Source organism: Rhincodon typus, chromosome 5 (assembly GCF_021869965.1).
Source record: "Rhincodon typus isolate 14 chromosome 5, sRhiTyp1.1, whole genome shotgun sequence".
NCBI classification, from domain to species: Eukaryota; Metazoa; Chordata; class Chondrichthyes; order Orectolobiformes; family Rhincodontidae; genus Rhincodon; species Rhincodon typus.
Genome location: NC_063336.1, coordinates 79,518,282 through 79,545,553, shown reverse-complemented (window position 1 = coordinate 79,545,553; position 27,272 = coordinate 79,518,282).

Here is a 27,272-nt window from a genome sequence, read left to right as displayed (position 1 = left end):
TATCCTCAATGCTTCCAAGCATCAAGTCCTGTCCATGCCAACACTCTCAGATTCCAAAAATGAAAAAAAAAATCAGTGCTCACAGAGCTTGAAGAGTCTCTCCTCTTCCTGCATATCCTTACTTCACTAAAGCATTGTGAAATTGTCCGGCCAGGCCCTAGTGTCAGCAGGGAACTGCATCCCTCCTTTAAAAGAAAGCTAAAGGGTCAACAGCAGAATTAAGATCAGGGCTCCAAATGGCATACAATTCCCCTTGTCTGTTACCACAAACCGCCACTGATTACTTGCATCTCAAGTAACACTCTGCCTCCACATCAAAAGAAACTGCCCAAGTTGCACCCCACTTTAAGTGAAGCTGTGAGCTTTAAAATACTAACGGCTTGAGCTCTTGCAGCCTGACATTCCTCTTCTATGCTTACAATAACAGCTTGCATGTATATAATGGCTTTAACACAGTATAATGTTTGAATGATTTTCAGAAGCATGACCAAGTAAATTTTGACAGTGATCCTCATTTGGAAATATTAGGACAGGTCATCATAAAGATTGGCCAAAGGGTTGGATTTTACCAAATATCTTAAAGAGGATTGAGACAGAGGTGAAGAGGTGAAGAAGCTTAACACAGAAATTCCAGAGGTTCGGCCTCAGGTAACTGAAGACTTGGCATTTAGTGGAAGAGTGAAGCAAATTGAAAATGCATAGGAGGCCAAAACTGGGGTAATGCATAGTTCTCAGAAGATAAGAAGTATGGTGGAAGAGGCTACAAAGATAAAGAGAGAGAGAGAGAAGAGAGAGAGAATCAGAAGCAAAATAAATTTTTTAATTGAATCCTCTTGAAAACCATTCATAGGTAGTTTTCACACAGAGGGAAACATTAAGGTGCTTCAGCAAATGGCTTGGTTTCAGACAGCGAATGAGAAAATAGATTGGCAAAAAAAAGTGAAAGTGGACGCTAGCTACAAAAGCAGTTCAAAACATCATCCCTAAGCTGACTTTCATTTAATTTAAAACATACCTATATTGTAATGTTTTTAAAATTAAATCTCTGGTGAAAAGTTATATAGTTTTGCTATGTATGAATCAATTAAGCAAAATACACAATTAATAGAATGTTAGAAATGACAGTGTTATATGGCAATATTTTAATTCAAAAAACCTTGCATTTACACAGCACCTTTCATCACCTCATGAAATCCCAAACAGGTTTACTAGCCAAGTCACAGTTATAATGTAGGAACATTGGAGATAATTTCCTCACAGCAAGCTCCCACAAACAGTAATAAGTCAATGACCAGATAATCTGTTTTTATAGCACCATGGGATCATTCATGTCCAACTGAAATAGCAGATAGCAGTCTCAGTTTAATGTCTCATCAGAAATGAAATCCCTAATGATGCAGCATTTCCTCTATATTACAATGGAACGAACTCATGATCAGACTTCTGACCTGTCAATGTAGATACAAGTGCTCCCCCTCTGGGCAAAGACTGACATCTAAAAAGTAAATAGGTAAAAGAATATTGTTTCACTTGTTTATAACCCACTGCGCTGCTTGTTATTTTGGTTACTGCTTCAATATGACTCCAAGCTATATGTTTTATCTCGTTTTCTAAATAAAAAAATCATGGGATGTGGGCATCACTAGCTAGGCCAATATTTACTGGCTATCACTAATGCTCTGTAGAATGGTGAATGGCCTTTTTTAAACTGCTGAAATCCTTGGACATTGACAATAAAAGGAATAGTCATATGGTTCCAAGTCAGGATGGTGTGGGAATTGGACTGGAACTTGCAAGTGATGGCTTTCCCATGCATCTACTGCCCTTGTCCTTCTAGGCAATAGAGGTCGTGGGTTTGGAAGATCCTATCGAAGAAGGCTCGGTAAATTGTGCTGTTAACAGTTGGACACACTGTCTGTTACAACTGAGTCTCAAACTGGACTTTACTCATGCATACAATTCTAACCAAAACTCGCACTGAATGGGTTGCAGCATGCTGCAGGGCCTACATTAAACTCCTTTGCTACAAGGTTAAACTGGGAAGAGAATGAGAAGTACATTATATATTCCTGATCTCTTAAAATATACTTTTCATCGAAATTACATAAACAAGTTGAATTAGCAGGAAAAACCAGCAAGATGACACTTCTTGGACACAGTACCTTGGTTAGAACATGGAATGAACTCTTTCTGAGGTGAATAACATTTAAGAGGAAGCCAAAGAAGTATGAGATGGAGAAAAGAATCAATCCTATTAGCATGAGATGCAGTTGGATTGGTGGAAGCTCAAGTGGATTACAAATTACAGCAGGAACCAGTTGCACTGTTGTGTAAATTCTGATATTTGTTGTCCATTTCCCAGTCTCTTTTGTAAGGGACTGTCTTGGAATTGCATCTTGTAAACTTAGATAGAAATATGGTTAATCTTAAATCCCAGATATTAAAAGCCTCCTTTTAGGACAGAGTTTCAACTGTTAGTCATGAATAGGTGCAGATGCAATTTGAACATTGTGGTCCAAGAGGTGGGCCTGGACTTTTGCCTAGTTGACTTGGGAGTCCTTTAAAAATGCCGGACGAGCATCAAGTCTGGGTTTCCAATTTTCACCAGGTTCCTATTTAAAAGTATGCACTGGTATCAGACATGAGTCCTAACCCAAAAGTGCCAACCTGGACAGCCCCATTCTTTCATTCTATCTATCATGATGACTCTGAAATTCCTCTGAATCCAACTTGTCGTTCAATGATCCCTTCAGTACCATAGGCAGGAGCATATTTCACCTGTTAGTGATACCTCATGAAATGAAGACCTTTTTGATCAAAAAGCCTATTCTACATGGACAACAGTGGTTCAAGGAAATGGTTCATCACCAGCATAATTTCAAGGAAAGCCAGGGACAGCAAGATGATGTCAGCCTTGCAAGTAACACCACAGTATTTGTTACCCATTCACAATTGCCCTCAGCAAAGAGGTAGTCAGCTGTCTTCTTGAGCTACTGCAGTCCCTGGGGTGTAGGGACATTCCATGCTGTTCTGAGGGGTTTCAGGATTTTGGCCCAACAACATGGAAGGATCAAAATATGCTATTTTTGATGACACAAACCTTTTGGAGGAACATGGAACACAGTGAAGCTGATATGATTCTGAGTTTTTAGAAGTGGTGATAATTGATAACTGTCAGAGAGATGAGGAACTTGTCTTTCCAACTCAATCTATTGTTTCTGATTGTAGATCAGCTTGTCGATTAGTGTGAAATTACTGGAATGATTTTACTGTGGATCAGCTTTCACCTGGCTGAATTGATTTTTTTTTACAAATCTGATTGAAATACAGATTATTTCAAAATTTGTTAACTGTTTCATAGAATAGATGTTTGCAGGGAAACATTATAAGAGCATTAGAAGAGATTGGCCTAAAGTATTAGGGCTGGGAGGGAGGATACTCATCTAGCGCATAAACCAACTGGCTCAAACTGCCCTGTTTCTGTGCTATAAATCCAGAATAAATCTATGCATTCCTCATGGACTTCAATGTTATGTTCCCTCTTGTTTGTTATGTGTGCTGTTTTCATTTCTAAGCATGTTACACTGAAATTATTTTTCATCTTAAAGGCAGATAACTTGTGATTGTCTTGTGTCTTCCAGGTTATTGAACATCCACATACAAACATGCAGCCCGAGGGAACATTACATGCACAGGTGTCAAATCTTACTGTTTCTTTGCTCCATTAATGTCAGTAAGAAATTACTTGGAAATTGATTGATCCTCTAAAAAGGTTTACTGGATTTTCAAGTATGAATTGGAATAGGAAAACAGACTTGGTACTTTGTCCAATGACCTGTTTACTTGTCACATCAATTTTGATCTAATAAGAACTCAAGAAATAGGAGCAGGAGTAAGCGATTTGGCTCTTCAAGCCTGCCTTACTATTGAACAAGATCATGTCTGACCTGCCCCAGGCCTCAACTTCTCTTTTGTGCCTGCTCAGCATCATTCTCAACTCCCCAATATTTCAAAAATCCATTTGTTGCCTCTTCAAATATTTTCAGTGACCTCACCATAACAACTATCTGGGGTAGGGAATTTTAAGCATTCCCTAGCATCTGGATTAAATTCCTTCACATCTAAGTATAGATAAATATTCCCTTATTATGTGAATGTGACCCCTGTCCCCAACTCTGTTTTGAATTGCCTCCAGCATTAGGATATCTGTAGTTAAATACAGGGACCAGAAATATACAAAGAACTCTAGGTGAAGGCTCAACAACGCCTTATACATTTGTAACAAGACTTCCGTATTTTAAAACTGCAAATTCCTAGCAAAGTTCCATTTGCCTTCTTAATTACTTGCTGCATTTTCAGGCTAACTGTGCTTCATGCAGAACACCCAAGTCCCTTTGTGCCACACTGATTTGGGTGTCTCTCTCCATTTAAATATTTGCCTACCTTTTGTTTCTTCCTACCAAGTGGATTGAACCACTTTACCTTTTAAACTCCATCTGCCAAGTTTTTGCTTACTCATTCAACCTATCTATATCCCCTTGCACATTCCTTATGACCTCATTGCAACATGTTCTCCCATCTATTTTTGTACCATCAGCAAATCTGGCTGGTGCTAGGATTTGGGGTGGGTGTGAACAGGGAAGAGTGAGTGTTGTTTGAAGGGTTTAGAAGTGGGATGATCATACCTTTTGTCAGGTTCATAATTCCATCTGAATTTTTACATTGTTCAGCATGCCACAATTTTTTTATTGTTCTGCACATGCCCCTTAACGTGCCCTATCATGGAGACGTCATGATGTTTTAATGCTTAGTCCTGAATCGTGATTGCACAGGTTTCGATTTTGTTGTTCTGGGTAGATTTGGTTTGGGCAGAATATTGAAAATCAGGAAAACTGGTTTTGCAAGAGATGACTAGCAAGCTACAATTATTTGAAAAGAGAAAAGAAAACTGCAAAGACTTAATTGCTTAATCAATGAGGTAGGATGTTCTGGTTGGTTTGTACAGACAACTCAACAGATTCAATGCACAAAAACACTTAGTTCTCAAGGTATTAATGATGGTGCTTTATAGTGTGGTTGTGCCGGATTCATATTAACACTTGTTGTACATGATACACACACACACATTTTTAGGTAGATGGTTAATTAAACTTCCATTTTATTCTCATCTTGAGTGTTGCCTGTAGACTTTTTGGTTTAGCTTCAATAAAACCATCTGCTTCCCACTGCCTTTTGCAAGTCTTTCACTATGTACTTGCTTTCTCAAGTAATGAGGATATGTTCAGATCTGATGCTTACCCTTAGCATCTTGGCTTCAGAGAGCATGTGTATGTTGATTAGTTACTGACCCTGAATTAGAAACTTAATTCTTGTGTACACAATCCAATTGTCTCTGGTTCTGATTTTGGCGAATGATTCTTAACTCTTTAGATTATGCTGCAAGTTATTTCTCCAAAAACAGGATGTCACCTTTTCCTTTATAATCAATTCTTCAAATCCACGTGAGTGTTAACAACAGCGTGTATTTATATAGCAGTTTTAACATAGTAATATGTCTTAAGTAGATTCACAAGATTGGTCATCCAACAAATTGTCATTGGCTACAGAGTGTCTGACCTTGGTTTAGTCTCTGTGTCCATTTTTGACGATGTGCCAGAAAAAATGCATGACATTCTTAACTTTAGACAGAGGAATAGCAATGAATATAACGCTTGAGTTATATTTTCAGTATTATTGATGCTATCTAAAAGCAGTCCAGAAATGTGCATTTTTTGAATATATCATACACTATAATTATTTCTAGGAACATACATTTCAGATTTCTTATAGGTGGTCCATTCATATTCAGACATCAACAAATCAGAAATACATTCAAAGACAATAAGAATGGGAAAAAAAGCTATTCAACACTCAAGTCTCTTCTACCATTCAAGTAGATCATGGCTGTTCTGTATCTGAACTCCACTTTTTCACCCTGCACGCTCTTATGCAACAAAAATCTATCAAGCTGGCTTTTGTTAATGTCAATTGATATAATCTTAACAATTTTGGTGGGGGAGAAAGAATGTTGTGAGATTCACACGAAAATAACATCAAAATATTGCAGGTGCAGGAGACCTGAAATTCATCCTTTCCCTGGTCTTCCCTCTGGTGCCACTTGCAACCCAACCCTCCCTTACCTGCACTCTGCAACTGCATAAAACCCTTTACATTCCACTTCTGAAAAGGAGTCATACTAGGCTTGAAACGTTAACTCTGTTTCTCTCAGATGCTGCCAGGACTGCTGTGTTTCTCCACCACTATTTATCTTTGAATTTCCATGCCCCTTTATGAGAAGAATGTTTCCTGAATATAAGTCCTGAACAGTCTTGCTCCCTAACTTGAAGGCAAAGCCTTATTGTTCTGAACTCCTCCCCATCAGTGGAAATAGATTCTGTTTATCCTATCAAATCTTCATCGAACCACGCGTTGAGTTAAGAATGAGCATGTTGCATGCTCAAATGTTTGAGGGGCTTAAAATTCATTCATTTCCCAAGATATATTTAGACAATCTTAACTATTTGCATCTTGTTGTTACCAGAAAAAGAATCACTTTGAGAAAGTAGATTTCAATTGTTTATGCACTGTTTTATGTGCTGTTAAACTAATAGCATTTTGTGCTTGTTCAAATGGGCCAGCTAATTCATTTATAATGAGGTAAAATGTATCTTGCTAGCCAGCAGACACGAGATGGCAGTGCAGGAACATTTCAGAATAATACTGCAGTACAAAATAGTGTTACTGATTCTAGCATACTAAAAGACAAATGGTCCCAAATTACAGTTTCAAACTGTCAAAGCAGTTTACTTTTTCTTCTTCCTTTCTTGTAATAATCAAGAAGACTTATACCAATGAAATGTTTTGACAAGTCTACTTATATTAATTATATATTGTAATATGTCACTGAATGTGCCCTATTAGAAAGAAAATCTATGCCACCACTGATTTGCTGAACAAATTTTAATTTCCTTAATTTGATATAATCATACAAATTTAATTTTGTCTCAGTTTCAGTCAGTTTAATCAGAGCTCCCACACCTCTTGACTGTTTTAAGTGTCGAGCCAATGAATCTTTAATGGGTTAGCTTTGACAACAGCTCACTATTCCTGTAGGAAATAAAGGGGCATATGAACATATAAACATATAAATTAGGAGCAGAAGTAGGCTCTTTGGTCTCTTGAGCCTGCTCTGCCATTCAACCAAGATCATAGCTGATCTGTTCCACATTGCTGAATGAGCAGAGGTAGGCCATTCAACCTATACCTGTTCTGCCCAGTTTTCTTTGGGCCTTGTTTGGCACAGAGATCAATCTATGTCTGTTTTAAGAATGTTCAATGATTTCCCCTCCACTACTTTCTGAGCCAGAAAGTTTAAAGTTGCAGAACCCTTCGAGAGAAAAACATTCATCTGTCTTTAAATGTCAACCCCTAACTTTAGAACTTCATGTGAGTAAACATTTTTTTCACCTCAACAAGCCATTCAGTATCTTATCCATTTAAATCAGATTGTATGTCAAAGCAACAGTGTGACAGCTTTGTAGTACCTGGCACTTCTTTTATGTCTAATTTTGGTCTTCCTCCCCTAAACAATTTTACGAATAGCGCTAAGGAACAATATTGAAAGGAGAGCGGAAATGTTTGCATCCTTGCAAACAATTCAAAATATGTGCCATCATTTAGTGACACTTGGACATACTGCAGTGATACCAATTTGTTTTAGACCAACTTTCCTATGTCTGGTGATTTTATTCCTCATGCAGAAATTCAGGCCATTGTGGTTTGCATTCATGGTTTGAGCTATGAATGGATTGTGAATGATTTAGTGAAGAATTTCTGTGTAAGGCAGATTTTTTTTTCTCTATTCATTTTGTGGGATGTGGGCATCACTGGCTGGCCAGCATTTATTGCCCATCCCTACTTGCCCTTGAGAAGGTGATGGTGAGCTGCCTTCTTGAACCGCTGCATTCCACCTGCTGTGGGTTGACCCACAACGCTATTAGGGAGGGAATTCCAGGATTTTGACCCAGAGACAGTGAAGGAACGGCGATATATTTCCAATTCAGGATGGTGAGTGACTTGGAGGGCAACTTGGAGGTGGTGCTGTTCCCATATATCCGCTGCCCTTATCCTTCTAGATGGAAGTGGTCGTGAATTTGGAAGGTGCTGTCTGAGGATCTTTGGTGAATTTCTGCAGTGCATCTTGTAGGTAGTACACACTGCTGCTACTGCGCTTTGAGGAGTCACGAGGTGAGTTACTCACCGCAGTATTCCCAGCTTCTGGCCTGCTCTTGTAGCTACTCTGTTAATGTGGTGAGTCCATGGTCAATGGTAACACCATTGAATGTCAAGGGGCGGTGGTTAGATTGTCTCTTATTGGTGATGGTCATAGCCTGGCATTTGTGTGGCGCGAATGTCACTTGCCACTTATCAGCCCAAGCCTGGATATTGTCTAGATCTTTTGCATGTGAAAATGGACTGCTTCAGTATCTGAGGAGTCACGAATGGCGCTGAACATTGTGCACTAATCGGCGAACATCCCCACCTCTGACCTTATGATGGAGGGAAGGTCATTGATGAAGCAGCTGAAAATGGTTGGGCCGAGGACACTACCCTGAGGAACTCCTGCAGAGATGCCCTGGAGCTGAGATGATTGACTTCCCACAACCACGACCATCTTCCTATGTGTAAGGTATGACTCAACCATCATCAACAGAATTGATCATATCCATTATAGAAGTTAACTGAGCCTTCTCCAAACTTGCAATAATTCTGTTGAAAATGAACCTTTCCAAAGAGCAAGAGGTATCCAGGGAAGATATTTTCTGATTGTTCTGAGTCATGCTAAATATAACGACACAATATCCCCAGGTGATATTTCCAATCAAATTTGAAGCATATTTTATGAACCGTTAATCAGACAACACTGATGAAAATGCAGTTACTTAAAAAGTTAACTTTGCTTCCCTCTCCACAGATGTTACAGAACTGCCGTGCATTTCCAATTTTTATCATTAAAATATCCCCTTCATTAGTTTCACAAGAGTCAAAGCTGCAAAGAAAGATAAAAGGAATCTAAATCTTATTTTTAGATTTTTTAAAATGACGGAAACAGATTTTTGACAAGACACCAATGTTGGAACAATTTTCTTCAAAATAATTTACCTCAAATTATCTACATGCTATCAATGTTTTCAGGCACACAGAGTCACTGTTCAAGCAAAACTCAGCTAATAGGTTATTAACTTTTGTTGCTAAAGGAAAGAAGGACATTTTGTGAAATCTTTTCATCTTGCATTCATCAGGATATTTGCAAGAATATCAATGTAAGGGGGAACAGCATTTTATACTGTATGACGAGAGACCACTGACTGGTAGTCGAGTGGACTCCAAGTTGAGTTCTCAAGTTGTCGCTACCAAACAATTATCAGCAAGGTTTATGTTCACTATTGATCCTTTCAACTTAGCATTCACAAAGGAGGGAATACCCCCTCCAGTGCCTGTGCTACTGGCAGCTGTCTGCCTATTTTAATTGAATTTGCTAAATTAAAGAAAATGTGTGGTAAATCAATAGAACCACACAGCACAGAAAGAAGACATTTGGCCTATCATCCTTGTGCCTGCTATTTGACTGAGCTCTTCAATTAATCCCAGGCTCCTACATTTTCCTTTTAGTGTTGCATTATTTGTCTCTTTTGCATTATTTAGAGTAATAAAGTCATACAGTGCACAAACGTACCCTTCGGTCCAACCTGTCCATGTTGACCAAGTTTCTGAAATTAAATTAGTCGCATTTGGACCATTTCCCTCTAAACCTTTCTTATTCATGTACCTTTCCAAATGTCTTTTAAATGTTGTAACTGTCTCTGCATTGACAACTTCCTTTGGCAGTTCATTCCACATATGAACCACCCTCTATGTGAAACCGTTGCCCCTCAGTTCCCTTTTAAATCTTTCTGCTCTCACTTTAAACATATCCCCTAGTTGTAAACTCTCCCATGCTAGGGAAAAGACCTTTGCTACTCAGAGATATTAAGAACTGCAGATGCTGGAGTCAGAGATAACATAGTGTGGAGCTGGAGGAACACAGCAGACCAGGCAGCATCAGAGGAGCAGGAAAGTTGATGTTTCGGGTCAAGTCCCTTCTTCAGACTACCTGACCCAAAACGTCAACTTTCCTGCTCCTCTAATGCTGTTTGGCCTGCTGTGTTCCTCCAGCTCCACACTGTGTTACCTTTGCTATTCACTTTATTCATGAACCTCATGGTTTTATAAACCTCCGTAAGGTCACTCCTCAATCTCCTATGCTCAGGTGAAAAAAGTCCCAGTCTATCCTTCCTCCATCTATAACTCAAATCCTCCAGTCCCAGCAACATTCTGCTCAATCTTTTCTGATCCCTCTCCAATTTGATAATATCCTTCCTATAGCAGGGCGACCAGAACTGTACACAGTACTCTAAAAGTAGTCTCATCAATGTCCTGTACAACCCCTCAACATGATGTCCAAACTCCTATACCCAATTGTCTGAGCAATGAAGGCAAGCATGCATTCTTAACCACCTTGTCTACATGTGATGCAATTTTCAGAGGTATGCACCTGAACCCCTCAGTCTCTCTGTTCAACAACATTAGCCAGGGCCTTACCATTAACTGTATAAGTCCTGCCCTTGTTCACTTTATCAAAATACAACATCTCGTATTTATCCAAATTAAACTCCACCTGTCACTCCTCAGCCCATTTGCTCAATTGATCAAGATCCCATTGTAATCTTAGGTATCCTACTTCACTATCAACTATACCACCAATTTTGGTGTCATCCACAAATGAACATATATTACAATCACAGGCACTACTATGTTTGGACTAGTACTGAGCAATTGGGATACAAACTATAACTTGCTTCCCTCAATGTGTCATGCCACAAGTGGCCCTGATAAGATGGTGACTGAGATCTTTATATCATCAGATCAAGCGTCATAATATGGTAATGATAATGTGAATATGCCTCTTATAGATAGATTGCATATTAGCTGAGACATAACCCATTATACATTTGAATGTATGCCTCCTAAATTCTCATCCAAATAGTTTTACATAATATGATAAACAACAATGGACCCAGCACTGATCCCTGCAGAACACAGCTGGTCAAAGGCATCCAGCCCGAAAAACAACCCTTTCCCACCACTATCTGTCTCCTGCCATCAAGCTAACTTTATATCCAATTTGCAAAGTCTCCCTGAATCCTATGTGATCTAACTTTACTAATCAGTCTACCGTGTGGATCCTTGTCAAAGGCTTTACTAAAGTCCATGGAGCAAATGCAACACCTGAAAAGGTGGTGAAAGTAGATTCAAATGGAAATTGGATAAATATTGATGTCTTGAAAACAGTCCACATTACAGAAAAGGAGGTGCCTGAGGTCTTAAAAACCGCTCTGCCCTCATCAATATTTTGGTTACTTCCTCAAAAAAACTCAATCAAGTTTGTGAGAAATGATTTCCCATGCACGAAGCTCTGCTGAATATCCCTCATCAGTCCCTGCCTCTCCAAATGCATGTAAATCCTATCTCTCATAATCCCGTCCACCAAACTACACACTACTTATGGCAGACTCACTGGTCTATTGTTCCCAGGCTTCTCCTTATAGCATCTCTTAAATAAACATACAACATTAACCACCCTCCTGTCCTCTGGCACCACACCTATTGGCTATAGGTGATACAAGTATCTCTGATCGGGGCCCTGCAATTTCTTCCCTAACTTCCCACAACATCCTGGGATATACTTGATCAGTATATCAAGTATACTGATATACTGATATATATCAGTATATATATCTGGTATATATATATACCGGAGGCTATCCAGCTTTATGTTTTTAAGACCTCAAGCACCTCCTTTTCTCTAACGTGTCTGTTTTCGAGACATCAATATTTATCCAATTTCCATTTGAATCTACTTTCACCACCTTTTCAGGTGTTGCATTTGCTGCATAAAAAGGAAGGTTTCCTCACATATCATAGAATCCTTTCAGTGCAATTAAAGGCCATTTCAGTCTACACTGACTCACTGAAGAGTATCCTACCCAGAACCACCACTGTCCCCTCCCATCCTATTCCCCTAAATCCTGCAGTTACCATAGCCAAATTACCTAACCTGCACACCTTTGGACTGTGGGACCAGAACACCCAGCAGAAAGCCACGCTGGCATGGGAAGAATGTGCAGCTTCCACACAGACAGTCACCCAAGGCTGGAATCAAGCCCAGGTCCCTGCTACTAACCACTGTGCCACTATGCCACCCAGTCTTCTGGTTCTTACGCCAATTGTATTAAATCTATTGCCTCTGGTGCTAACTTTCTAATGGAAACAGGTCTTCCTGATTTATTACATAAAACACAACATTCAAATGTATAATGGGTTATGTCTCAGCTAATATGCAATCTATCTGTAAGAGGCATATTCACGTTATCATTACCATAGTATGGTGCTTGACATGATGGTATAAAGATCTCAGTCACCAACTTATCCGGGCCACGTGTGGTATGACATACTGAGGGAAGCAAGTTATAGTTTGTATCCCAATTGCTCAGTACTAGCCCAAACATAGCAGTGCCTGTGATTATAATATATGTATGTAACACTACCTGTAATAAAAGTCTATTGAAACTCTAAGCACCATAGAAGTCATATCTGGTTCTTATGCTATGGGAACTGACATAAGTCTTGCCTTGTCGGGTATGAACATCCAGTTGAAGGTAAAAAGCCAATCACTGCATCTATTGCTATTCATAAGGGCAGAAAAAATTAGGGTTAACAAAGGTGTCCATTTCAAAATATCATCTGAACCTCAACTGCTTTCTGGAGAATAATCCCAATTTCTCCAGTTAACTGTAGTCACTCATTCCTGGTATTCGTCTAATACCCTATTGAAGGCACATATCACACAAACCTTTCAAGGCTGATGTTATAATGCTGTCTAGCATTCTTAGCAGCTGTTAGAGAAGGGAACAGAACATTCATATCATATTTTTGCTTGGATCCCATCAATTTAACAATAACGGGTGCATTTATATAACTACTCAAAACTTGATTTAATCTTCTCTTATGTTAAATCTTGCTACGTTCTTGATTTGATACGATATTCAGGGTAAGTCTGCCCAAAACATGAACCATTGCATTTAGAAGGAACAGCAAATGCTGTTAAGAGAATGGGAAGTTTAATTTTCAAGGCTGAAAGATTATGTAAGCAATAAAATGAGTCACCACACGACCAACCACTATATAATTGTAAAGAGATTTGGAGCTTATCAATTTTTAAGTGGTTTGCTGATTCACTTGAAGAATTTCAGTGGCAAAAGAATACTTTTTTTCACCTTGACCTTTGTGGTTTCTGCACCAGGTGCTCAGAGGCTAGATGTTACACAAACCAACTGTAAATTAAAGTTCAGTCTGCACTGCAGAGCTCGCACTGGCACATCTGAACAATCATTCCAGATATTCACTGGTTGCTGCATTGAGATTTGTTCTTTTATTTATTCTCAGGTTGTGGACGTCAGTGTGTCACTTCACGTTAGCTCTGATGAACAGTCATCGAGACTCAAAATGTTAGCTTGCTCTCTCTCCATGGATGGTGCCTGACCCTTGTAATTTCCGGCATTTTTTGTTTTCAGTACAGTTTCCAGCATTTGCAGTAATTTTCTCCTGCATTTATTACCCATCTTTAATTGCTGTTGAGAAGGTGGTGGTGATTTACCTTCTTTAATGGACTATAGTCATTCACAAAGGCATTTCATCACCACTACAAGGGCAATCAGTGAAAGGCAATAAATGCTAGTCCAGCCAGCAATGCCCAATGTGAATGAATGTTTAAAAATGCTGTAGTGCGTTGTGAATGGACTCAGAGTGCTGTCAAGCAGATTACTCGAAGACATTAGATCAGTGACAAGGAAGGAATGATGACATATTTCTGAGTCAGGGTGATGTATGTCTTGAGGGGGAAGCTTGAAGGTGGTGCTGCCTTTGTCCTTCTAGGTGATAGAGGTTGTGGGTATAAAAGGTTTTGGAAGGAGGCTTGGAGACTTGCAACAGTGCAATTTATAGGTGGTACACACTGCTGCTACTGTGCACCAGTGGTGGAGGGAGTAGTTGTTAAAGGTGATGGATAAGGTGCTGTTCAAACAGGCTGCTTTATTCTTGATTGGTGAGAATTTTTACTATTTGGTGCTACTTGATATTAAATAGGTCTTAATTTTGCCTATGGATTGATTGTCTGGACTCATTTTACTGTTGGTTCCTTCATTCACTTGTTTGCAACACTTTGCCTTAATACAGGAGAGACAAGTTTTTCTCCCAGAGATTGCACTGAATCTCCGCGCAAAATAGTTATCACAGACAAGCTCAACATTTATTGAGTATCTCTAATTGGCTTTGAATTGAGTGACTCCTTTAGCACTACACAGAAGAATAAGGCTATATCATTGCATTTGGGTGTTGTGAGTGGAATTTGAACACAAACTGCAAACAGAGGCAAGAGAACTACCCACTGAACCAAAAGATCTTAACAGGATTATTTCCCATTTGTAAGCAGAATCTCATACACTCATGCAATCAAATGATCAATTTGAACTGGTTAACACCAGAGAAAAATGAGAGAGCAAAGCATGAACTTTTTAACTTAATTCATGGGATATAGATATCACTGTCAAGACCTTTATTTGTTGCCTGTCCTTAACTGCCCTTGAGCTGAGTGACTAGCTAGATCATCTCATAGGGCAGTTCACAGTCAAGCACATTTTTTATTAGGAACAAAAACAAAGTTGCTGGAAAAGCTCAGCAGCATTTTTTATTAGAATCCCTACAGTGTGGAAGCAGGCCATTCAGCTTATTGAGTTCACATCAACTCTTTGAAGGGCATCTCACCCAGACCCACTCTCCTACCCTATCCCTGTAACTCTGTATTTCCCATGGCTCATCCACCTAACCTGCACATCTTTGGACTGTGGCAGGAAATGGGAGCTGCTGGTGGAAACCCAGACAGACACAAGGAGAATGTGCAAACTCCACACAGACAGTCGCCTGAGGCTGGAATTAAACCTGGGTCCCTGGCATTGTGGATCTGGAATCATCTCTTGGGCAGATTGGGTAAGGATGGCAAATTTCCTTCTCTAAAGGGCACTTGTGAATCACATGGATCTTTCAACCATTGGTGATAGTTAGTTGGTCAGGTCACCATTAATGAAACTAGCTTTCAATTCCATTTTTAATTCGTTATTAACATTTTTTTCTTTATTCATTAATGGGATGAGGGCGTCGCTGGCTAGGCAGTATTTATTGCCCATCTCTGATTGTCAAGAGGCCAGTTAAGAGGCAACCACATTACCGTGGATCTGGAGTCACATGTAGGCCAAACGAGGTAAGGATGGCAGTTTCCTTTCCTAAAGGACAGGTGGGGTTTTCCGATAATTGACATTGGATTCACAGTCGTCATTAGATTCTTAAATTCCAGATTTTTTTTTAGTGAATTCAAATTCTACCATCTGCCGTGGTGGGATTCAAATCCGGGTCCCACAACGTTATCTGGGTCTCTGGATTAACAGTCCAGCAATAATACCACTAGGCACTAGGCAATCAGCTGCCACTATGGGTTTTGAACCTGTATCCCAAGGACATTAGCTCAGGTCTTTACATTACAAGCTCCATGATATTACCTCAATGTCACCATTTCCCCACAGGTCCTGCCTAGAATGCTTTTCATTCCACGCCGATGGTGGAATTTAGATTCAATAAAAATCTGGAATTAAGAACCTATAGATGGCCATGAATTCATTATTGATTGTTGAAAAAACCCAAATTGTTCAGCAATGTCCTTTACTTGGAAAGAAACTACTATCCTATACTTGGTCTGGCCTGCATGTGATTCAAATCCATAGCAAAGAGATTGATTCTTAATCGCCTTCTGTATTATTCTGTGCAATTATGGGCAACACATGCTGGCTTAGTACTTATCCTGTGAATGAATATAAAACAAAATAAGGTTACTTAATGTTTTGCTGCATGTCCAGAGGGAAAAATGGCTTAAACAGTGAAATTCGGAAAGGTACTGTATTTGTCCTGTACATCTGTAAATGGAACTTCTGTTTGGACAGTGCTGTCAGTTCTGCGTTTTACTGTTTTTATTTAAAACTCTTATCCTCACCCATCCAATTTGTACTTGCTGACTTACACTGACGTTTGGTGCTGTGGTGTTACGTCTCTCACCTAAAATATCAATATACCTTGAACAGCCATGCATGTATTACAAAACAACAAATGCATGTAATACCATTGCTGAATCATGGCACATGATTTGAGGGTACAAAGATCTCAGACTTCATCTCAATCAGGCTGTTTGATGCATGACACATTGATGAGAGCATGCAACACTGCAACCAAATAATTTGCTGCTCGCCCAGACACTACATTGCCTGTGATTATAATTTGTGGGCTTTAATAAATGTCTCGTGGACCTTCCAATACCGTGGTACCCTCCTCCTAGTTTCTTATGTTATGAGGGATAACATGAGCATCGCCTCATCAGGTGATGAGGTCTCCATCTGGAGACAAAATGTATATCAGTTTGAGAAAGATTTAATTTAAACTTGGAGGTTAGTCCAAGCAAGTGATAGCAACAGCAACAGAGTGAAGGACAGTGAACCTGGAGGTGTACAGTGGCAGCAAGATAAATAACTGGGGAGCAAGGTCAGTCAGAGTGAACGTGGAGCTGAATCTAGGGGTGAAGCTGTGGAGGTGATGTCACAAATCCAAAAGTGACATGGACTTGGTTGCTCGGGAACCAGGTTTGCAGACTGAGTAGTGTCTGGAGAGAGAGATAAAGTACTTACTTTTTGTAGTTGTAGTCTGCTAGGAAAAGAGAATGGTAGTGAGTGACCTGATTTGAGTGTCTAGTGGGTAAGGTTGTTTAATCAGTTCCTGGATTATTGACTGTAGCTGATAAGGTTTACAATGGTATGAGGACTTGGCCCTGTGAAATGCTCCTCCTGTACTATGTGGGAAATTAGGTCCTCTAGGGACTTCCAGTATCCAATGTGACTACATATGCAGGAAGTGTGTTCAGCTGCAGCTCCTGATTTGCTGCATGGAGCTCCTGAAGCTGTGGATGGGCTCACTATGGAGCATCATGAGGCTGAGAATGTTGTGGATAGCACATGTAGCAAGCTGGTGACACCACCAATAAGGTCTACACAGACAGAGGTTAGATTATCACTAGGAAGACAAATAAACGTGGGCAGACAGTGTAGAAGTCCCCCCGGTCATTCCCACTCAAACCGGAAAACATTTTGGATACTGTTGCAGGCAGTGTGGCCTCTTAAGGGAAAGCAGCAGCAGAAGCCAGATCAGTGCCACCAGGAATGGCACTTTTATACAGGATGGAGGTTTGAGTGTAGGCAAGTAGTAGATATAGAGCACAGATAGACATTTCTGCAGCCACAAATGAGATTCCAGGATGGTATGTTGCCTTCCTGCTTGACAGGAAAGGCGTCGAGTATCTCGAGACTTGTCGTTGGGAAAAAACGGAAGCCAGGCGAAAACAGCGTAAGCAGCGCATTGCCACACCAACACCCTCTCACCCGTTCCCGCAACCACCTTCTGCCCGAAGTGTAACAGAGCCTGCAGAAGACGCATCAATCTGTACAGCCACCTATTGACTCACCCTGAGAGTGGAAGAGAGTCATCCTCATCCGCGAGGGACGGCCAATGATGATGATAATGGTTGCCTCCCTGGTGCCAGGGTCAGGGATCTTTCTGAGTGGACACAAGATATCCTGAAGGGGGAGGGTGAGCGGCCAAAGATTGTGGTCCATATTGGTACTAACAGCATAGGCAAGAAGAGACATGAGGTCCTGCAAAAGGAGTTCAGGTGCTTAGGTAGGAATTTGAAAAGCAGGTCTTCTAGGGTTGTAATCTTGGGATTACTTCCTTTGTCAGGTGCCAGTGTAGCTAGGAGTAGGAAGATAGTACAATTAAATATGTGGCTAGAGAGCTGATATAGGAGGAAGGACTTTAGGTACATGGATCATTGGGATGTCTTCCTACAAGAAGGACAGGTTGCACTTAAACCGGAGGGGTACCAATATCATGGCAGCAAGGTTTGCAAGTGCCATTTAGGAGGGTTTAAACTAGTGTGTTTGTGGTGGGGGAGGGCAGAACCAGAGCAGTAGGTCAGCAAGTAAAATGACCGAGGAGTCAGGGTCTAAAGGGCAGTAAGATTAAGAGGAAAAACAGACAGGGAGAGGTTATTGCACACAGTGGGACTGGCAGTCTGAAGGGTATTTGTTTTAATGTGAGCAGCCTGACAGGTAAGGCAGACAAACTTAGAGTTTGGATTTATACATATAACTATGATATTGTAGCTGGTGATAGAGGAACACACATGGTCAGATTATATAAAAGTATGGCATATAAAATAGGGTTATTGTGGTGACTGATTTTAACTCACCATATATTGACTGGGACTCGTTTAATCCCAGGGTCTCGAATGCGGGAGAATTTGTTAAGTGCCACCAGCACAATTGCTCAGTGGTTAGCACTGCTGCCTCACAGCGCCAAAGACCCGGATTCAATTCCACCCTCGAGCGACTGTCTGTGTGGAGTTTGGAGTAAGTACTTTATCTCATTCTCCCCGTGTCTGTGTGGGTCTCCTCCGGGTGCTCTGGTTTCCTCCCACAGTCCAAAGAAGTGCAAGTTAGGTGGATTGGCCATGCAAGATTGCCCATAGTGTCCAGGGATGTGCAGGCTAGGTGGATTAGCCAGGCAAATGCAGGGTTACAGGAATGAGGTGGGACTAGGTGGGATGCTGTTCAGAGGGCTGGTGTGGACTCGATGGGCCAAATAGCCTGCTTCCACACTGTAGGGATTCTATGATTCTATGAAGTGTGTCCAGGATAGATTTTTGAAACAATATGTAAATCGTCCAACTAGGGAAGGCACCATTGCTAGACCTGGCATTGGAGAATAAGCTTGGTCAGGTGATCAAATTTTCAGTGTGGGAACATTTTGGGAACAGTGAGCACAATTCTGTAAGTTTTAAGTTGCTTGTGGACAAAGATAAGAGTAGTCTTCAGGTGAAAGTACTAAATTGGAGAAAGCTAACTACCATAATATTAGGCAGGATCTGGGCAATGTAGACTGGGGACAGCTGTTTGATGGTAAATCCACATATGGCATGTGAGAAACTTTAAAAGGCCAGTTAATTAGAGTTCACGGCCAGAATGTTCCTATGAAAATGAAAGATGAGGATGGCAAGATTCGGGAACCTTGGCTGACAAGAGAAATTGAGAGTTAGTCAAAAAGAAAAAGGAAGCATAGGTCAGGTTTAAGAAACTGAAGACAGACAAAGCCCTTGAAGAATATAAAGATAGCAGTAAAGGACTCAAATGAGAAATTAGGAGGGCTAAAAGAGTCCATGGAGTGTCTTTGGCAAACACAATTAAGGAAAATCCCACAGCATTTTATAAATATATAAGGTGCAAGAGGACAGCTAGGGAAAGGGTAGATTGACTCGAGGACAAAGGCAGGAATTTTTGCCTGGAGTTGGAGGAAATGGGTGAGGTCCTTAATGAATATTTTGCATTGGTATTCATAAAGGAAAAGGACATGGTGGATGACCATACAACCACAAGACCATAAGACATAGGAGCAGAAATTAGGCCATTCAGCCCACCGAGTCTGCTCCACCATTCAATCATGGCTGATAAGTTCCTCAACTCCATTCTCCTGCTTTCTCCCCGTAACCCTTGATCCCCTTGATAATCAAGAACCTATCTGTCTCAGTCGTAAATGTACTCAACGACCTGGCCTCCACAGCCTTCAGTGGCAGTGAATTCCATAGATTCACCACTCTCTGGCTGAAAATAGTTTCTCCTTATCTCCATTCCAAAAGGTCTTCCCTTTACTCTAAGGCTGTGTTCTCGGGTCCTAGACTCTCCTGCCAATGGAAGCATCTTCCCAACATCCACTTTGTCCCGGCCATTCAGTATTCTGAAAGTTTCAATTAGATGCCCCCTCATCCATCTAAACTCCAATGAGTATAGTCCCCGGGTCCTCAAACGTTCCTCATATGTTAAGCTTTCCATTCCTGGGACCATTCTCGTGAACGTCCTCTGAACACACTCCAGGGCCAGTATATCCTTCCTGAGATATGGGGCCCAAAACTGCATGCAATACTCCAAATGTGGCCTGACTAGAGCCTTATAAAGCCTCAGTAGTACATCCCTGCTTTTATATTCAAGTCCTCTCAAAATCAATGCCAACATTGCGTTTGCCTTCCTGACTACTGACTCAACCTGCAAGTTTACCTTGAGAGGATCCTGGACTAGAACTCCCAAGTCTCTTTGCACTTCAGACTTCTGAATTTTCTCCCCATTTAGAAAATAGTCCATGCTTTTATTCTTCTTACCAAAGTGCATGACCTTTCCTACATTGTACTCCATCTGCCACTTCTTTGCCCATTCTCCTAACCTGTCCAAGTCCTTCTGCAGCCTTGCCATCTCCTCAATACTACCTGTCCTTCCACCTATCTTTGTATCATCTGCAAACTTAGGATGGTGAGTCTCAGGAGGGGTATGTTGATATTCTGGGACATGTCAATGTAAAAAGGAGGTGGTATTGAGTGTTTTTAAAAAAAGACCTACCCCAGAATGCTAAGGAAGGCTGGTGAGGAAATTGCTGGGGTCTTGTACAAATCTTTGTATTGTCTTTAGTCAGAGGAGAGTTCCCAGAGGACTGGAAAATAGCCAATGTTGTTTCTTTATTTCTGAAAGGCAACAGGGATAATCTGGGAAAGTACAGGCTGGTGAGCCTTATGTCAGAGGTAGAGAAATTATTGGAGAAGATTTTAAAGGACAGGATTTAGTCACATTAGCGAAAATGTGCATTTATTAACAATAGACAGCATGGCTTTGTGCGAGGAAGATTGGGTCTCACAAAATTGACTAAATTTTTTGATGAAGTGAGAAAGGTGATTGATGAAGGCAGAGCCGTAGATTTTGTTATATGGACTTTATTAAGGCCTTTGACAAGGTGTCTCATGGCAGGCTGATACAAAAGGTGAAGTCACATGGGATCTGCTGTGAGCTGGTAAGATGGATAGAGAACTGGTTTAGAAGACAGAAACTAGTGGTAGAAGGGTGTTTTTCTGACTGGAGATGTGTTACCAGTGGTGTTCTGCATGGATCAGTGCTGGCATCCCTGTTGTTTGTAATATATATATTTCAAAGATTTGGAGGAGAATGTAGATGGCCTGATTAGTAGGTTTGCCAGAAGCACAAAGATTGGGGGAATTGTGGACAATGAAGATTGCCAGATGATACAGCAGGACATAGATGGGGTGGAGACTTGGACAGAGAAATAGCAGATGGAGTTTAATCTGGACAAATGCGGGGTGATGCATTATGGGAGGTCTAATACGGCGGGAGATGGGCGGGGGGAAGTATACAGTAAATTGGCAGAACCCTTAGTAGCATCAACACACAGAGGAATCGAGGTATACAGGTCCATTGTTTCCTGAAAGCAGCAACACAAGTGGATAAGGTGGTCAAAGAAGTGCACAACATCCTTGGCTTCATCAGTCATTTCATACCTATAAAATTTGGCAAGTCATGTTGCAGCTGGATAGAACTTTAGCTAGACCATCAATTGGAATATTGTGTACAGTTTGGTTATCACACAACCAGAAGGATGTGGAGGCTTTGGACAGGGTACAGAAATGGCTAGCCAGGATATAGCCTGTTTTGGAGGGTATTAACTATGAGCAGAAATTGGACAAACTTTGTTTTCACTAGAATGTCAAAGGATGAGGGGAGACTTGGCAGAAATTTACAAAATTATGAGTTGCATGGATAGAATAGATAGTCAGAGACTTTTCTCCCCAGAGTAGAAATAGTAATTATTAAGGGACATAGGTTTAAGGTAAAAGGGGTTAAGTTTAAAGGAAATGTGAGAGACAAGCTTTGTTTTGCACACAGGGTAGTAAGTGCCTGGAATGTGCTGCCAGTGGAGGTGGTGGAGCGGGATACGGTTGCAATCTTGACGACATACATATGAATAGGCAGGAAATAGAGGTATACAGACCATATAGAGACAAAAAAATTTTAGTTTAGATAGGCATCATATATCCGTGTACTCTTGGTGGGCTGAAGGGTCTGTTCCTGTGCTGTACTGTTATTTGTTCTTTATTCTCATCTTGTTTTTAACCCTTCCACAGCTTCAAGACCCTCTGTCTTCTTTAACCTTCACCAACCTTACAAACCTCCATCATCCCTTCAAGAGTTCAGTTCTGGCTTCATAGAAATGAATGAACTGGGACCAGGCCCATTTTAGCCCTTTGAGCCATTCAACATGATCATGGCCAATCCTTTATACTTGTGCCATATTCCCACTTTCTTCCCATACCATTTGATGCCTTTTAAACTTAAAAAATCTTTCTTGAATATATTCAGTGACTTCACCTCCACTGTCTTCTACAATAGAGATATCATTGGTTCACTACTCTTTGAGTGAAGAAATTTTCCTCATCTTGGTCCTAAATGCCGTACTCTCCCATATCCTAAATACTCCATATTGTTGCACATGTATTCCTGATTTCCACTGCTCCATCATTGTCAGCTGTGCCTTTAACTGCCTAGATTCCAAGCTCTAGAATTCCTTCCCAAAACAGCTCTCCCCTCTTCATCTTTAGGCCATAATTAGAATCTTCCTGCATGGAAGTGCTGTCTAACAATCTTGTACAATCTAATATAATTTATTGAATTTTTCAGAAATTTTATGCAGAAAGCTACCCTAACAGCTTGCTGGCTGAAGAAAATGGGACAGAACCATTATCCTTGCCCCAGCACTGACATTCTTGATAAGGTTGTATCTCAAGACCCAGATAGACACCAATTGTCTGATTAGAAGGGTCAAAACAGGTTTGCAACAAAAAAAAACACATACACTTTAGAGAGGAAAGGGAGATTTTTAAGTTATCTGTATTAGCTGCAATGCTTACCTGGAAATAATTTTCTCCATCCATCCCACTGCATCTATCACCTGCCCGAATATTAGTTTGAAAGAGAACGAAAGAGAGCAAAAGAGAAGATGGCTAACAGAATGGACAATTGCAATTTGATCAGGGTAGTCATATTGTTGCAACATTTTTGAAGAAAGTAGCTTCAAATTTTAGTAACTCTTAAATTTATGTCCTGATCCACTGAACAAACTGTAAACTCCAACAATGAAATGCCCTCCTTGTTAACAGCTAGTAACATTGTTATGGCTCTCTGTGTACTTTCTCAACTTCTGTTTCTTGCTAATGACATAATTTTAGCTATTAGTTTGAAATTAATTTACCCCATTAGCCGAACAAACAGGACTGGAATATTTCAAACAATATGGCATTTTTAATGTAGGTTTAATGGTTTAACACTATGCTATTAGAGCAATTATGCAGAGCTTATGATGGAGAGGGTCAGGCTGAACTGCTAATAGGCTGAGTATTAAGGTACTGAAGAGTATAGTGTACATAATCAAGTCCCAGGCAACGAGGCAAATTGGGATAGGTGTTCCATGTCTATCTAATGTACTTGAAACAAATTTTTACATTTTGTTTGATGACAAATAGAATCATTATTGGCAACAGCAAGATACACAGATGGTTTAGAAGCTTGAGGCAGTGTGGAACAGGGCTGGCAGGACTAGTGACACATACTTCCTCAGTTGCCTGCATTATGCAGGCTTGTTGCAACACAAGAGAGCAGAGGATAAGACGTGCGCCATTCCTCCCAACAACACACCCCCCAAACCTCTTCCAGCAGGTGTACACTATCCTGAAAATCCACATAGGATTGTTGAGGAGGGATTTTTTAAAACAATTCGTTTGAGAGATGTGGGACATGGGTGCTGCTGGCTGGCCAGCATTTATTGCCCATCCCTATTTGCGCGAGAGGCTGGTGATGAACTGCTGTCGTCCATGTGCTGCGGGTTGATCTACAATGCCATTAGGGAGGGAATTTCAGGATGTTGACCCAGCAACAGTGAAGGGATGATGATATATTTCCAAGTCAGGATGGTGAGTGGCTTGAAGGGGAACTTGTAGATGGTGGTGTTCCCATGTATCTGTCCTGTTAACCAGAGAACTAAGGACTAAAATCCAGACAAGGTACAGCCTGCTAGATTGTTAGAAAAACTTTCATGGCCACATGTTTGGAGTCTGTAGGGAGTGTTTTGTCATGATGCAGCTACCATCATGATTGTTGGATAGGCTTGGTGGACCAACTGGACTTTCCCTGACCAATGTGTTTACATGCTTACAATTAAATCAGCCAATTATTTCAATCTAATTTGTCATGACAGAGAATTGAACACTTGATCTGAGTTTCTAGCTCATTGAGTGTGTAATACTGAGCAATTTTGATGTGATATCCTGAAACATAAATCACAAAAGAATTGGATTATGAAGAAAAAGGAGTAGTATTACATTGGGCCTTGAATGGACCAAATCACTGAAAATAAAGGGCTTCAACGAGCATGAAAATGTGAAGCTGAAATATAACAACGTGAGTTCTTAAGGAATGAGGTTTTTCTAAATACAACTCATGAGCAGGGCTTTCAGTTGCTCATTTGTAAGTCTAAGAATCCAACAAAGTCAATGAAAATTAATGCAATTTCTATTAATGAAACTAACAGCCGTGCATGGACAAACAGGCCTTTAATAGTTTTGTTCCAAGAAACAGTGGATCCCACTGTGGCCATTGTGGACGTGATCTGGGATATCTTGGGTAGATTCCCTGTCATAAATCTTTCTGGCTGGTATCAATTATTTGGGAAAGGACACCCACAATTGACTCGGCAGAAGACAGCTCAATCTTGCTAACGGTAAATCGATTTATTACATATCACTTAACAGCTACTAATATTTCAGATATATCGTAGTCTCATGTACTCATCAAATTCAACTTAGAGTAAGTACACATAACTATCATTAAAAAACCATACACTCTCTGGTGAAGATGTGGAGGTACTCTCAATTCTAGTTACCTCCTCCCAGGAACAGCCCTTTACATCCCGATGGGCAGAGCTTATTTTGTGATGTCAGTTAACCCTTTCAGGTAATAACTGTCATATGCAGCAAACCAGACAAATTAAAACCGGCAAACATTGCAACAACATGTAAATGAAACTGAAGCAGGAGCTCTGGAGTCATGCATGCTGCCAGAGGCCAGTGACAATGAGGATCGAGGCCCAGTTGTGACTTCCTGATCTATTTCTTAGGAACACATATATTGCTGTAGTGAAATTTAGATCTCAAAATGGGCTTAGAACAAATTTACTCTCACCTGGTTTGTAGCATGGTGTCTGAAAGAGACTTTTATTGAAATTGCAGTTGCCTGGTTTCAGGGCATTTGTTGCGGTCAGTTAAGTATTTTTGAAGGTAGTCACTGTTTTAATGAGGAAAACCTGGCAGCAATTTGCATACAGCAAGTTCCCACAAATAGCAGTGTGATAATGACCAGATAATCTATTGCTAGTGATGTTGATGGAGGAAAAGATGTTGGCAAGGACATTAGGGATAACTCCCCTGGCTCTTCTTCAAATTAGTGAACTGGGACATTTTATATATTGGGATGGCAGAGGGGGTGTTGATTTAACCTGTCATCTAACTGATGGTAACTTTGACTATGCAGTCTTCCTCAATGCTACTATGGAATATTGGCTTATGTTTTTGCATTGACATCTCTGTTGTGGGTCTTTGGACTCACAACCTTCCAATCAAGAAAAGAGGGTACTACATAATAAACTGTGGCTAACAGTAGGGTGGAAATATTACTTATTGTAATGTGGAAACATTTTGTTAATATAGAGACTTGTGAGGCTATGAAATGTGGGACTAACGTTTAGTGATTGAAGCAGAGTATAGATTGGTTGGATGATTGAAATGAATAGGGGGAACAAAGTAGATTAAAAGGTTATGAGAATGCTTGTGACTGAGGTTATTACTTATGTGAAAGATCCTGGCTGAGCTGAACTGTCTGTAGTGTCTACGTAATATTCCTCTGAGCACAACAGTTTATGATCATTAACATTCACAGTTGTCTGTGCCACGCAGCTTATGTTTCATCCTGCATCACATGGGAAAACAAATGAGTCCCTAATACAGGGGGAAGTTCTGCTTCCACTGCCATAAATAAATGGCAATATAACAGTCCGACAGCAGGCCTGGGAGCTCAGAGTGTGGAAATAAATGAGGAGTGACTAATTTTTCGAGGCAGGTGGCATTTGATCAGATGCGCGATGCTGGAAGTTCCAGCAGTGACAAAGTCCCAGAACAACCAAACTGCAAAATGGTTGAAGTGAACAAAACAAGGTAGTACTCAGCATCAGTGTTAATTGGAGTACATCAGTTTAATGCCACAGGCCAGTGAAATTGGAATCGCATTAAACGAAAAATGCAGAAAGGCCAATTAATTCACCACAATTCCACAAGTCAGATATATTGTAGTTGTGACATAAATAACATCCTGAGGCAGTGTAAAATTGCAGATCACTACTGGGAAGAACTCAAACTATATCAAGTGATGGGTTATATGGGCATATGGTCTATTAACTTAAATGCCCATCCATGACCTGCACTTGAGTTGGATGCTCAGAAAAAAATGTCTTTAAACAGTTCAGCTGATATAAAATTCATATATTACTGGAATGTGCTCTCGGGTTTAAGCTCCATAGGTCAGCGGCATGTATCAGGAATTAAGGTGAATTGAGCTCATCAAAAACTCTGCTGCCTGTAGTCAAACTCTCACCAATTCCTAGTCATCCATCACCTAAGTGCTCACTAATAGCTCCTAAACTAACATTGCCTGGATTTTTAATTTTGCATACTGGTTTTAACAATTGCCTTGTGCTTCCTTTTCCTTTAGCATTCTGTAACCATTATAGCTATTTTAAATTGAAATCATCAAAAGGTTTGAGGGCATCTTCAAAAATGACTATGCTCTTTGGCAATTAATAACACACTCACAACCTGACCCAAGGAACAAAGAACAGAACAAAGAACAATATAGAGATAGCAGGAACTGCAGATGCTGGAGAATCTGAGACAACAAGGTGCAGAGCTGGATGAACCCAGCAAATCAAGCAGCATCAGAGGAGCAGGAAGGCTGACGTTTCGGACCTAGACCCTTCTTCAGAAAAATTTT